Consider the following 15,907-nt stretch of genomic DNA (forward strand, 5'->3'; position numbering starts at 1 on the left):
GGAGTAACAGAGTAACAATTTCACACTATGAAAATGGTGATGAACTTACCTTTTCTAAACTGAAGGTTTATCAAGATGCAAGCCTGAAAAACAAAAAGAAATATAAATGTCCACATAAAATTAAAACATGTAAAATACTTGAAAACAGTTAAAACAACAACCCTTTAATAGGACAATACGACTTAAATTCAAGCAGTCAACTAGACATACACTGGACATTCGGACAAGTAGCTGTGCCCTACTTACTTAACCTTCACTGCACTGAAAATACCTTGCCAACGCTCACCTGAGACAATCATTTCATTCATTTAGATTTCAAAAGTAACATTTTATCATACGTTTTGAATACTCACATCAAATCTAAACAGTAAGAGCTTTTCTCAGAGTGTATAATCTGGTACAGGACGAAAATTCCCTTTTTTCTAATTTATCTTCCTCCTCTACATCACATGATATTGGAGCACAGGAAGCTTTGTGTTTCCTGTGTGTACAAATCACACATCTACAACCAGCGAGGACGGTTAACCCTCTTACTACTGTACCGCCATCATAATACTAACAGTTCATGATCAATTCCCCTTACCATTCTTATGATTTGTGTAATTAGAAATAACTTTACATACCTAGGATATATTTCACACACAGACACTTTGTCTGCAAACTAGAAAAAAGATATTTTGAGATTTTCAATTTGTTAGTTTACTCGTTGTTTAAGGCCACAGTCAGCAATTATCCAGCTATATGATGACCATCTGTAAATATTGAGATCTGGACCAGACAATCCAGTGACTGACATTATGAGCATCAATCTAAACAATTTGGAAACATCAGTGTCAAAGACAGCTCACTGAGTAAAGTAGGACAACTAGGAAGAAAGCCAACACAAATCCTAGGACTTCAATTTTTTTTTATTCATGCTATACCTGAGGATTCTAAAAAAGATTTCAGGAAAAAGGCAATCAATTGTTACAATGACGTATTCATAAGAATTAGTAACAATTAGTGAAGCAGAAGGATTAATTATCAAGTGCTGAAGTATACATCATAGTCAGCCAGACTTGCCTTGCAATTCAAAAACTGATTTAAATTGCTGTTCAAAACAATCCACCCTAAGTAGATGCTGACATGAGATGAAAGCTTTCTGAAAGGATTCGACTCAGCATCTTGAAGTAAGGAAAACGGGACTTTGGATGTATGAACAATACCCTTCTTCTGATCCAGTTAATACGCCTTGCCATACTAATGCTGATTTCCCCCATGTTTATTCAGTAGCAGACCCCTTGGACCTCTGTTGTCTCAATGTTAACTAATGAAGACAGAAGCACTCAGCAATATACCAGCTGTATGACAATATCCTGTATATATTCAAGTGAGTGAGTGAGTTTAGTTTTACCCCACATTCAGCAATATTGCAGCTATATGGCAGCGGTCTGTAAATAATCGAGTCTGGACCAGATAATCCAGTGATCAACAGCACGAGCATTGATCTGCGTAATTGGGAACCGATGACATGTGTCAACCAAGCCAGCAAGCCTGACCACCCAATCCCGTTAGTCGCCTCTCACGACAAGCATGGGTTACTGAAGGCTCATTCTAACCCGGACCTTCACGTGTGTATATATTCAAGACTAAACCAGACAATCATGTGATTGATACTGTGAATAACAATCCATGCCATTGGGGTATGAAGGGACATTACCAACCAGACGATGACATCACCTGTCTCAACCACTGCTTTCTGTGTCGAAGCCACATTATCCCCAGCAGAGTTGGTAATCAACTATCAAGAAAATGAATTCTAATACTTCAGTTTGTTTATTCACTACTATCAAACCATGGATTTGTTTCAACGAGAACTCAAGTCTAGATCTGGATTTACATATGGTCCCTGAAACAGTATGTGTATGGCTCAATATAAGGAAACCCATAAACTTCTTCATGTAAACTTCATGTAATTGGATGAACACTGGCAGCTGAAATTGAGGTGGGGTGGTGTGTAAAAGTAAATAACTGAGGCAATAACTACTGTTATGGATAAACAAGCATTTATCATGGCTGCCCCTAAATACTTGCTTAAGGACCAAACAAAACAATGGTTGAAATCATGAACAACAACTCAAGCCACTCGGGAACGATACTATATGCACAAACTAACCATCGGATCCTCGCTCTGTCTGTATGGCAAGCAGACAGAACTGGCAACCTATCCTTCCCAGAATACCCTTGGTTATGGAACCTTGTACAAAAAGAACCCTACAGCAGCACAATGACATTCATTACTTCACTGTAAAGATCTTAACTCAGAGTACTATTCCCTTGAGTACCAATTACGACCAATCGATCCCCATTTTTGAAGCATCAACAGGAACAACCACATAAAGAAAATGTAACCAATTGTCTCTGGAAGGAAGAAACTTGAAACCTTAGTGTATTTGGTAAACCACTGACGGTAGCCCCTGCAGCCCCACTGTTGTGTAATGACTCACTGTACATCAAGTGTGCATGTGTAACGTGACAAGTCGCTAATGAGGCAGGAGCTGTCTTTGTCTGCTTCTACTGCTGCAACCATCACGTGCACCAGACCAGAAAATGAGGCTAGACAGCAGCAGGAGGGGGAAGCCACAAGGTTGTCCAGAAGGGGGTCAGCATCATGTCCTGGTTCCACAGAAGCTGCTCACAGGGTTACGGTGACCCAACAGTGATGAGGGTTATTTCTGAAGGAGGGGCTACAGCAAAGTTGTCCAGAGGGGGTCAGCATGGTGGCCTGGTTCCCCATGGATTGCTCCTAAGGTAATGATGACCCACTAGCAATGGGTATGTATGCAGAAGGGGTAAATGCAGGTTCCCAAGACAATGGTCAGTCAACCCAACCAAAGATGCAGCTCTCAGGGTTAGTGTGACCCACAAGGGATGTAAGTTCTTCAGTGGAGCAGATACATATCTGCACAGGGGAAATGCAAGGTTGTCCAAAATGGGGGTCAATGTGGTGGTCTAGTTCCATACTGTTCTCCCAGGTTAGGGTGACCCACTCCGGATGTGTGGTACTCACTGATCACAGATTTGAAGACATGGGAGAGAGTCATTTAAGCAACAGTGTGAGAGGAAGAACACTGGTTCCACACAATCTGATCCCACGGTGAGGGTGACCCACTGCAGATATGGGCTAAGTACTTCAATAGGGAGCAGATGTGTCAAATACTGATATCAGTAGGATGGCGTGTTTCATCAGTCAAGGAAAGCTGGGAGCTCTTTCACATATTATAAGGATGTCTGCTGCTGTGACTACAGCCAACTTGTCCACTTCCTCCACTGAACTAAATAGAAGAGTCCATCAGTTGACAATCAGAACAGTATTTTAGTGTCAGTGTCAAGTTAATGTGGAAATATATCCAAAGGGCACAGTTTCAACTCTGATGAAACTGACTCAGATTTTACAAAATTTCTATCGGTACCCAAGACTCAGTATGTTTCTGTTTATGAGATTATCATGAAAGTCTGCTGACTTGAAGTTGCATCAAATTGACAAACCTGGGTATTTTCAACACAGATTGCAATCAAATATGCAAAATTTCTGCCACAGCAATCCCTGAATTTAGTTCCAGAAATAAACTTATAACTCTCAATTAAAAATATATATCAATAAAAAATAACAGATGAAAAGAACAATTGCTAATTTCGAGCTGAGGCAATCTACACTTGCCCAATAATTCTCGACTTAAGTTGGGCTCTTTTTTTTATTCTCTTGGATCTTCAGGCTGTCTACCTGTGTCCCCACAGGTTACACACTAACAACGTAGGACCAAGATTACAACAAAAGATATCACCACAAAGATATCTTTTCATCATAACCAAAAGAGGTTAATTAAAATCTGTCAATTTCACATAAAAGCTTTCAATTAAAAATGGCACACTCAAAATTTTTTAAATTATAAAAAACCCAATTCTGCTAATCAAAAGCAACAAAAAACTCATGAACAGACTTGATAATGGCTGCCTTCCTTTCATTCCAGTGTGCTCTATTTGCCTTTATGCTTCCATAATCCATTATTCATGATGGTCATGTCAGGATAATTGACTTAATTGTCAAATTCCATTTAAAACATTTATTGATTCTCACGCCTGTATTCAACCCTGGACTAATGCTCTAGGCACAGTCATTATCACCTTAAAAATAGGGCATCTCCATGGCCTTTTGCTCCACAACCCGTAACAGGCTTCACAGTGAGATTATATGTTATAACAATCTTCATATTTAGATCTGTAAATATTTACCATGTAACAGAAATCTTCAATATCTGGATATTTCTAACAAGTATCTATCATTGTATTTCACAAAATTTGTTGTAAAGACATTTCTGTATCATAAACATGAATTAAATGATACAATATTAATATACCTATAAGAAATTTAAATATTTTGATTTTAGTATTTTTAAAAGTCCACACAAAACCATATGTATCTTATGTCTAACAAGAGTGAGTGAGTGGGTATGGTCTTACGCCGCTTTTAGCAATATTCCAGCAATATCACAGCGGGGGACACCAAAAATTGGCTTCACACATTGTGCCCATGTGGGGATTCGAACCCGGGTCTTCGGCATGACGAGTGAACGCATTAACCACTAGGCTACCACACCGCCCCATCTCTAACAAGAAGTGTATGATACCATTTAAACCATATTCCAATACATCTATTCAAGCTTAGACAATAGGGGTGACTATTGAGGGGGAAACAACTATAGCAATAGCGACAGTTTATTGCAACCCACTCTTGCAATACTATAGCAATAGCTTTTTTCTACTTGAATTGCCTCATTTGAAGTCATTTCCCAAATGAATGTACAGTTTGTATGAAATAAAACAAGTTGAAATAGTTTCAGTCTCTTTTAATAACTGACAAGATACTTGAAACTCAGATCCAGTAAACAGTTAAAACATGAACTTATTGTTATTCACAATTTCAAACTCTGAGTCGCATGCCGTGTTTGCTGCCATGTTTGTTTAAGAGGTAACAGGGGCAGATAACTCTAAATCAAAGTGAACGAATCTGGTATTTCCTGTATTTTGCTAAACTATCAATAGTCACACATACTATCGATGCATCAATACTTTTTCATTTCTACCATCGATTAATTGCTATCGGAGACTCAACAATTGCAATCCATCGATAGTTCGATGCATCGTTGCAGCACTATTAGATAACTCTACCTGGATCACAGATAATAAATACATATCCTTAACAATGTATTATCATATTATTAAGAATCAATAAGTCCTACATCTTAGGTTATGGACGAAATTAAACATCAAGTTATATATCAGTCCTGGCCAACTAACATTTGACATCAAGTGTTATCAAACTATGAGTTTGAGCAACATAAGATATGAGTTATCTTCCTTTATACCTTGGTGATAATCACACTGCTATCTGAGCAAGGATCGTTACAAGTGTCACATCACACTGTTACTTGCTCATTTGTGAAAATACACATCAACAATTCCTCCAAATGGCGAACACTATTACATGAATATTTTATACTTAAGATCTATGAGTCACAATAAGAACGTGTTGACAGATTGTCTTGACATTATTGAGTGAGTGAGCTGAATTTTATGCCGCACTCAGCAATATTCCAGCTATATGGCGGCGGTCTGCAAATAATCGAGTCTGGACCAGACAATCCAGTGATCAACAGCATGAGCACTGATTTGCTCAATTGGGAACCGATGAAATATGTCAACCAAGTCGGCGAGCTTGACCACCTGATCCCGTTAGTCGTCTCTTACGACGAGCATTGTCGCCTTTTGTGGCAAGCATGTGTTGCTGAAGACCTATTCTACCCCGGATCTTCATGGGTCGTCTCGACATTATTACACATGCAACTGCCATAATGCTGTTGATTTATCAAATTACTACCTAATGCATAAATCAACATAAATTTCAAGAAAATTTAAATAGAACAAACATCCTTTATGATTTTTTGGCCATTATTGTGGTGTTTATGTTTTGTTTCCATAACAATAATCCAAATTACTGAACATTATTAGGATTAGGAAATATATAAAATACCCTGATCACATGACTACTTTTCATTTGTTACCATGGTTATTATAAACAAATGTTGTGAAACAAATTGATCGCAGCTGAAATCAGTAATTTACATGTATGCTTCATGTCCAACAACGATAGTTGATAGCTCAAGCAAATAAGACAATGATTCATTTTAACCATTAATACCAATAACATTTTTGTTTAACACATCAAGCTTTCCGGAATGGGACAAATATCATTTCGATTAACAATATGGGTCATTAAGAACAAGTTTCAACATCCTCTGCACACATGAGCTAATCATCCAATTCACAATAATTTGACAATTCTATCATGAACTCAGTACCTAAATTTCACAATAATTGCGATAATTTCATCGAGTGTCTTGCTGTGTTAAGCATGGCCTGCCAATCCTGAAATGCCAAACAGGGAGGCGAAACTACACTCTCTTGACATAGGCTTCAGAGTGTTTGCAAAGAATACGATGACAAAGACCCAACAACCTTGATCTTTTTGACTCCTCCAGATATTGATTTTTCAGCTTATGAGAGGACCTTATACAAGGAGAGGAGGATTTGTGGAATATTCTGAAACCAACACTCTTGATTGGAATAAATAAGGAGGCAGATGGCCATGTTTGTTCAAGGCCTCATTAATTTGAAATCTGTCACAAGTCTGGATAATGTTTAAACGAACATTTAGGAAATGACCTCATCTGTTGATGAAAGCAGTTAAGATCACTGGAGCCTTGGCTGTGTTCAACACTGAAGCAGAGATCAAGGAGAGGAGAAAACATCATCTACTTTCCATAAAAAGAAATTGAAATACCATCTTTCTCCTCAATACAAATAAATTTAAAGTCTTTATAAATACCCAGGTTTTTATTCTGCCATTCTACTGCTGTCATTAATTTGACTTGTTTCATGGTTAGTTAATTTCAACACAGCTCTGAGAAGTTTTCCAGGTATATTATACACTGTCAGAATATCATGGAGTGAGTGACCGAGTTGAGTTTTACGCCGCTTTTAGCAATATTTCAGCTATATCATGGCAGGGGACACCAGAAATGGGCTTCACACATCGTACCCACGTGGGGAATCAAACCCGGATCTTCGGCATGACGAGCAAACGCTTTAACCACTAAGCTACCCCACCGCCCTATATGTGGAAGGAAGCCTGAAGTGATGTAGGTCTTGGACAATAACCACTCTGGTGAAAATAATAACCATGTATGTGGTGTGGACAAATATAGGAAAATAATCGGCGTGAATGGATGTTTGAACCCACAATCAGAGTGACGCAACTCTGCACAGGGGCATCATTACACCAATCTTGAATTGTATTTCAGCAAATTCATATGATGATGATGATGATGATGTTCGAGATTTAGCAATCGCTTCCTGAGGACCTAATTTTGCACATGGCTTAACTGAAGATAGATGCAGATGAAAATGGTTTCATGAAACAAAAATGAACATTGGTTGGGAGCTGAAACACGTTCATTTTTGCTCAGTCTGTATTCAGCATTGTTCATCATTAAAACAGTGAGTGAGTGAGTTCAGTTTTACGCCACTTTTAGTAATATTCCAGCAATATCACAGCGGGGAACACCAGAAATGGGCTTCACAGATTGTACCCATGTGGGGAATCGAACATGCGTTTTTGGTGTGACGAGTGAATGCTTTAACTTTAACCACTGACCTACCACGTCACCCCTCATATAATAGTATCGATACAGTTGTTGCATTTCTAAACAATATGTGAACTGATGAACTGATCCAAGTAAACCAGACCGTTGTCCCACCAGTAAATCAGACAATTGCTCTGACCAGTAAACCAGACCGTTGTTCCATCAGTAAATCAGATAATTGCTCTATCCAGTAAACCAGACAATTGCTCTAACCAGTAAACCAGACCATGGTCCCACCAGTAAATCAGACAATTGCTCTATCCAGTAAACCAGACCATGGTCCCACCAGTAAATCAGACAATTGCTCTATCCAGTAAACCAGACCATGGTCCCACCAGTAAATCAGACAATTGCTCTAACCAGTAAACCAGACCATGGTCCCACCAGTAAATCAGACAATTGCTCTATCCAGTAAACCAGACCATGGTCCCACCAGTAAATCAGACAATTGCTCTATCCAGTAAACCAGACCGTTGTCCCACCAGTAAATCAGACAATTGCTCTATCCAGTAAATCAGACAATTGCTCTATCCAGTAAACCAGATGTTGCTCCACCAGTAAATCAGACAATTGCTCTATCCAGTAAACCAGACCGTTGTCCCACCAGTAAATCAGACAATTGCTCTATCCAGTAAATCAGACAATTGCTCTATCCAGTAAACCAGACAATTGCTCTAACCAGTAAACCAGACCGTTGTTCCATCAGTAAATCAGATAATTGCTCTATCCAGTAAACCAGACAATTGCTCTAACCAGTAAACCAGACCGTTGTTCCACCAGTAAATCAGATAATTGCTCTATCCAGTAAACCAGACCGTTGTTCCATCAGTAAATCAGATAATTGCTCTATCCAGTAAACCAGACAATTGCTCTAACCAGTAAACCAGACCGTTGTTCCATCAGTAAATCAGATAATTGCTCTATCCAGTAAACCAGACCGTTGTTCAATCAGTAAATCAGATAATTGCTCTATCCAGTAAACCAGACAATTGCTCTAACCAGTAAACCAGACCGTTGTTCCACCAGTAAATCAGATAATTGCTCTATCCAGTAAACCAGACCGTTGTTCCATCAGTAAATCAGATAATTGCTCTATCCAGTAAACCAGACAATTGCTCTAACCAGTAAACCAGACCGTTGTTCCACCAGTAAATCAGATAATTGCTCTATCCAGTAAACCAGACCATGGTCCCACCAGTAAATCAGACAGTTGCTCTATCCAGTAAACCAGACAATTGCTCTAACCAGTAAACCAGACCGTTGTTCCACCAGTAAATCAGACAATTGCTCTATCCAGTAAACCAGACCGTTGTCCCACCAGTAAATCAGACAATTGCTCTAACCAGTAAACCAGACCGTTGTTCCACCAGTAAATCAGACAATTGCTCTAACCAGTAAACCAGACCGTTGTTCAATCAGTAAATCAGATAATTGCTCTATCCAGTAAACCAGACAATTGCTCTAACCAGTAAACCAGACCGTTGTTCCACCAGTAAACCAGACAATTGCTCTAACCAGTAAACCAGACCGTTGTTCCACCAGTAAACCAGACAATTGCTCTAACCAGTAAACCAGACCGTTGTTCCACCAGTAAATCAGACAATTGCTCTAACCAGTAAACCAGACCGTTGTTCAATCAGTAAATCAGATAATTGCTCTATCCAGTAAATCAGACAATTGCTCTAACCAGTAAACCAGACCGTTGTTCCACCAGTAAACCAGACAATTGCTCTAACCAGTAAACCAGACCGTTGTTCCACCAGTAAATCAGACAATTGCTCTAACCAGTAAACCAGACCGTTGTTCAATCAGTAAATCAGATAATTGCTCTAACCAGTAAACCAGACCGTTGTTCCACCAGTAAATCAGACAATTGCTCTATCCAGTAAACCAGACCGTTGTCCCACCAGTAAATCAGACAATTGCTCTAACCAGTAAACCAGACCGTTGTTCCACCAGTAAATCAGACAATTGCTCTAACCAGTAAACCAGACCGTTGTTCAATCAGTAAATCAGATAATTGCTCTAACCAGTAAACCAGACCGTTGTTCCACCAGTAAATCAGATAATTGCTCTATCCAGTAAACCAGACCGTTGTTCAATCAGTAAATCAGATAATTGCTCTATCCAGTAAACCAGACAATTGCTCTATCCAGTAAACCAGATGTTGCTCCACCAGTAAATCAGACAATTGCTCTATCCAGTAAACCAGACCGTTGTTCCACCAGTAAACCAGACCGTTGTTCCACCAGTAAACCAGACCGTTGTTCCACCAGTAAATCAGACAATTGCTCTATCCAGTAAACCAGATGTTGTTCCACCAGTTAATCAGACAATTGCTTTCACCTTCAGGTGCTCCAGTGAAAACATTTTCACACAATACAACCTTTCCAAATATCCAATTCTGACCTGTTCAATATACTGTGAGAGCAACAAGTAACATTTCAAAACTAACTAAATGTCAAGCTTTCAAAATAATGAGAGTGAAATAGTGTATTCACATGGCTAACCAGAGTACTTACTCCAAACACAAGCTGAGCTCTGTCAGTGTGAGCTGTACACATGGGCAGCATATGTTTACTGGGGGGATATTAACTGCTTAGTTAAGGCATATGGCCTCAATAACTCCATCTTGCAAAACACTTGGTACAAGTATTCACTTGTATACTGTTTAAAGCCTCCAGAGATTGACAAATGTCGAACACAGCCTGGTTCACATCAGAGGGCTAATTGGTTAATGCTAGCTGCTGTTTGCATATCTGATAAAGGACACTTGGAAATATATGTTTCAATTTGCGGTTTATGTTTGGAAACATCATTAATGCGTTTTCTACACATTTGATTCCGTTAAGTTTTAATGTGTATGAGTATCTTCTTCAATTTTTTTAAGCTGTTTAATCTTTTGGGAGACATTGCTGAGTGTATATTAGTGTAGAGGATTTACATTGACTTTGTCATTACGATACGGCTGAAATATTGCCAATGTGGCGTAAATTTTAACTCACAACCACCTTAGTGCTAAAATGAAAATGCTCAATACATAGACTGGTACGTTTGCAAGTGGATGAAAGAGGTTTTATGCTATATTATATACTTTTGAGTCAGTAACATTACTTTTTTATGGCAAGTGAGCGAGTTTAGTCTTACGCAGCACTCGGCAATATTCTAGCTATATGGCGGCGGACTGAATAATCGGATCTGGACCAGACAATCCAGGGATCAACAGCAAGAACATCAATCTACACAATTGGACTCTATTTATAAGCCAGGTGAGATAACATATAGATATTTTGCCATGAGATGATGAGGTTCTGGTATTCTAGCATATCCTGAAACACGACCAACATGTTGCAGTTCCACACAGCCAACAGGGATTACTGAACCATCTGCCTTGCATGATGCATCTCCTGACACACTGCTGCAGACACGGTGCGGACTCAAATCATCCGAGTGCTGGACTTCCGGGACACCCACAGATCCATCTAACATTCCTCTGAGAGTGAATTACAGCTCTCTACCAGGCACCGACTTTCATGAATGCACAGATTTAACTGGGTCTATCTATTTTAACGTCTAGTGGAATCTCAGTAATATATTTTGAGGCTCCACATATGGACAATAGTGGACTATATCGTGACAGCATGCTATTCAAGATTTAAAGAATTTGACAGATGTCATACAGCTGCACATGCTCAGATGCCTGAAGCCTACAAGATTAGATATTCATGGGAAAGAGCATCCATTATTTGATACAGACTGATACACAGGCTTCATTACAATGACAAAATGATAAATGATAAATGGAACTATCATTAAATGTTGTCACCAACATTGTAGTGGTAAATGCTATATGACCCAAAACTAACTTAACAATAACATATAACACTGGCACAGTTAGGGACATTATTTGACCTAAAGAAAAACTTTTACTAGATTTGGCATGTTCCAGAAAGATCACAGTCATTACTTATATTTTATCATTCTTGTATAAGTCTCCCTGATTATATATTTTTGAGATATTTTTAAATATCATGCTTTTCATCATCCATAGTGCAATATCTTGTATGGTTTGATTAATAGGGTTGGTGGCATGGTGGTGGCTTATAGGGATGCAGCTGTTCTACTCAAAGACTGGCAATTTGAAGGATTCTCATAATAGTTAACTGTTTGACACTTAATACTAACCAGGCATAGTCATGTAGATAGGTTTATATTATATAGTTGTTGGGTTTATATTATATAGTTATGGAGTCGATGGATGTCTCAAAAGTAGTTTACACTTGGGCCGCTGATTCCATTATCGAATCTAAATGTCCTGATTTCCTTTGTCTAATGCATCCTAATACACTATCTTTGGCTAAAAGTAATAAGTGTCCCGATCAGAATCTAGCTTACACATTTTGGCTTATATAGGTTTCTAAGTCCTGATAACGAATTTTGAATTTCAATTCTGATACTGCCAAAGACATTGCTTCAAATGATCTGGTATAGCAGAATCACTGACCACACGTTTTGTAAGTGAAAGCCATGGGTATTGATCTGAGTTTCACATTGTAAGTAATTATAGTACAAACTAGACACAAGCAGATGTGTTTTTAATCACATTAAACAGTTGCCAATTTCATAAGCTTTCCAAGCTTTTCACTATACGTATTTGCAGCCTTTCTCAGTAGAAATACTATGACAAACGTACATTCTAATGTTAGAACTACTACCTTCAAGACACGTGCTAATGGTAGTGATCACAAACAAGACGTTGAGATGAAATCAAATCATATGTTGCCATATGTCACACCTGGTAAGATGCCACGCATTGCATTCTTTGTACTGTGACCCTGTTGACTGTACTTCTACATCAATAATCTGCATATTAAGTTTGATATAAATATGTCACAGTGTAGCCCTTCAGGTTTCCAAACTGACTTCTGTATCGATGCTTGGTTTTATTTGTTTCCCAGATCGGGATGAGGGGTCACTGTCCCAACCATGTTCAGTTTCTTGCCAGAACACCGTTTTTAATATGTTGAAGAAAATCAAGCAGCATTCATGTACCCTAGGTTTGTATTCAGCAAATAATATATCCCCGAATGTTATAAATGGCTGCATCAACTGTCCATGGCAAAGCAGGTTAGATTTTCACAATGCACAAACTGGATTTGATTTAGGGTTCTGCTGTCTTCAAGGCAGACACTCAGCCACAGATCACAACTCCCTCACAAGACAATCTAAGACTGCAACACCCCAAATGGATTCCTTTCCTCCTGGTGTTTCCATTCAGAAATATGATACTCAAATTATTTTCTCATGGACAAATTCTACAAGCTACAAAGCAATGTCATGTTTACCAAGTCAAAGTCACATTCCTTGGACAAGATAACATTTCACTGCTAATCCTACTCCATTGATGCAATAGTTAGGAAACATAATTCATGTTCAAATTTATAGAAGAAAAACTCCACGCTAAAATTAATAATGTCAAACCTTCGACTTGCAACAGACTGACAATAAACAAATCCTCCATGAGGCCCTTTCTGTGCAAGTCAACAGCCCTGATAAAGCTTGGGTCCAGCTGCAATGCTATTTCTCAATTAGTACAGAGACTTATGTTTTCACAGTGTAACGTTCACTCTGTGCAGGCCAGTTTCCTTGGCAAATCTTTAGACAAGATTTGATGGTGGTTTTTTTCTGCATGGCTCATCTGTGCAAGTTACACCAGCAGAACACTATCAAGTAGGACATCATTACCATTCTGTGCAATATGTGTTGTTGGTAATATTTAAACATTTTTATTTGTTTGGGGTGAATCTCCTATTGTGGAATGATGCCAAGTCTAGTGCTTGTTGCGGAGACAGAAAAAGCCTTCTGGCTTTACTTTGCCAGTAATTCTTTTAAAACATTTTCAAATCATTAGTACAGATATTTTTTAGGGTTTGGAATATAAACAGTCATTGAGATCTCAAGGATCCAATACAGTTTGGCAAGTTACCCATAACATTATGTTGATTTAAATATGGTTGAACACCATGAAATAAAGGATTTCTTGTGATCTTTACAATGAGGTAAGGGGGAGGTGAAATGGGGTTTAACAAAGTACTTAAGAATATTTTGCTCATAGGACGACGTGCATGTGTGTGTATGTGTGGTTGCTTGTACTAGCCCAGACTTGAACTGGTTTTATATGCCACAGTTAAGCATGAATACCCCACTCAGACACATTATAAAGACTCCCAAGCCAGCCATTCCTTGTTGTACCCGTTAATACCGAGTGCCAGGCAGGGACCAACAAGTACCATATCTTAACTTTTGTGTATAACGTGGCCAGGGGATCAAACCCGCAACCTTCTGCTCTCCAGGAGGACGCTCTAACCAGTACACCACGGAGGTGTTTACTTTACACTGAAAACAAGCGAGTTTTAACACCTCTTTGAACAGTATTCCAGGTATTGAGGTGAGGTGAGGTGAGGTGAGGTGAGGTGAGGTGAGGTGTGTGGTGTAGTGACATTAAAACGAGTTCAACTTCATGATCAAGATCCTTGTACTTCAATGGCAACATCCAGGCACACATTCCTGGCTGCTTATACAAGTCCAGTACAAGCGCACTGACATGCCATGACACAGTTTTAAATGGATACCCTACTCATACAGAGTAAACTCACTCCGACAGACATAGTAAGATTAGTCACATGATGATCGAGTGTTCTTTAGTCCTCTGAGTACTATATGTGATGCATAGTGTAAGCCCAACATAAGCCAACCCATGACACATACAGCCCAATCGAGGATGAGTGCTTCATAATCAAATCTTCCATGAGTAATTGGCTCTTTCTACAACTGACTAAAGCTAATGTGTACGATGTATGCCACAAGTAGCATCAGCAGGGTAGTAACAAGGAAGGCTGAATTTACACGGTCAAAGATATCTTTATTAAATGAAAATCACTTGAAATATTTCTACTCTGGCATACATTATTCAAAGGACATCATGTATTCCCTGGAAAGGATGACCTCTGTGTATTAAAAATATGAAATATTGCTGAGAAGAGAAACTTTCCGCAAGACTTGCCATAATTGAGTTTTTTGTGTTGCAGAATGCTGACACTTGTGCTAATGAAGAAATTTCATGTGTGGTTTTGTTGCTCAGCATCAAAACACAATGCTGCACAGTGTAAGGCACACGTGGTGTCTTCTTTGTTTGCTATAAGCTTGATCATAGTAGTAATTACCACAGGGGCGTGTCGCGCTTAAAAACAGCATTTGAAAGACATATAGGTATATAGACCCTACCCTAGTACTATATAAAAGGAAAGGGATGTAACGACGAGACCACCCCCTCCTCAATCAAAGTTAGATTTCACCTCGTAAAATATTTGTAAGGCCCCACCGAGGCCTACGAATCGAAAGCTAGATGATTTCTCTACAAAATGAGCTATATAATGGTCACAATCGGATCATTATTTCAAAAGTTATATGCTCAGATTCTCCGAAAACAGCTACCTCCGAAGTTCTACACCCAAATCATGGATCAGCCAAAACAGCGAAAACTCACCTTTTAAATTCGTTTATTAATTCCAGGCACGTTGACAGCACCTATGTAGGACTAGATTCAATCGGCAGTGGTATTCCATGGATCTAAACTTTTTGCAACATCTACATATCATTTCCTCAACAGTAAGCTGGCATTTTCTCCTGTGGTTATTACAGTAATGACTTAACACCATCACCAGCTTAAATACATTCAATTTGATCAGACACACTAGTTTAACATACAAATATATATAATGACAATGAAATACATTCTCATTTAAGTGCTGCTTGTTCTGAACACAGGCTTTGATATTAAATGGTTATTTACAGAATCAGAACTATGACCACATAACCACAAGTTTTTCATTGATAGTATATATTCTAGGTTCAACTAAAAATTTTCAATAACTGAGAGCTGTCCTTAATGCATTATGTCCAGAAACATTCATAGCAACTGCAATATTCTCAAGAGTAAAAATCAAAACAGACTTTTTAACCATTTTAAAGTTCCAGTTTCTTACACCTAAATGGCATATATGCCATATATCGATTACATCTGATTAAACCCCTGACCTTAACTTTACTCTTTTGGAACATTCAGGTAGACTGGAGCTCGACAGTTGCTGACATTTCCAACAAAA

The 15,907-nt window shown here is 38.7% G+C and overlaps 1 protein-coding gene across 4 annotated transcripts in view; it reads right to left on the reverse strand.

Annotated features, from left to right (window-relative positions):
* Positions 1-15,907, reverse strand: part of LOC124287427 (skin secretory protein xP2-like) — an 80,855-nt gene that overhangs the window by 48,640 nt on the left and 16,308 nt on the right. For 3 of the 4 annotated variants that reach the window (XM_046723974.1, XM_046723967.1, XM_046723970.1), the window contains exon 2: positions 50-83. The gene's annotated coding sequence lies outside the window, so the exon portion shown is untranslated. Of the gene's footprint in view, positions 1-49; positions 84-353; positions 439-15,907 lie in introns of those variants that run through there. The other variant, XM_046723968.1, reaches the window with a different exon arrangement.

This window comes from Haliotis rubra, unplaced genomic scaffold, assembly GCF_003918875.1.
Source record: "Haliotis rubra isolate DU_JTF1 unplaced genomic scaffold, ASM391887v1 Scf40, whole genome shotgun sequence".
NCBI classification, from domain to species: Eukaryota; Metazoa; Mollusca; class Gastropoda; order Lepetellida; family Haliotidae; genus Haliotis; species Haliotis rubra.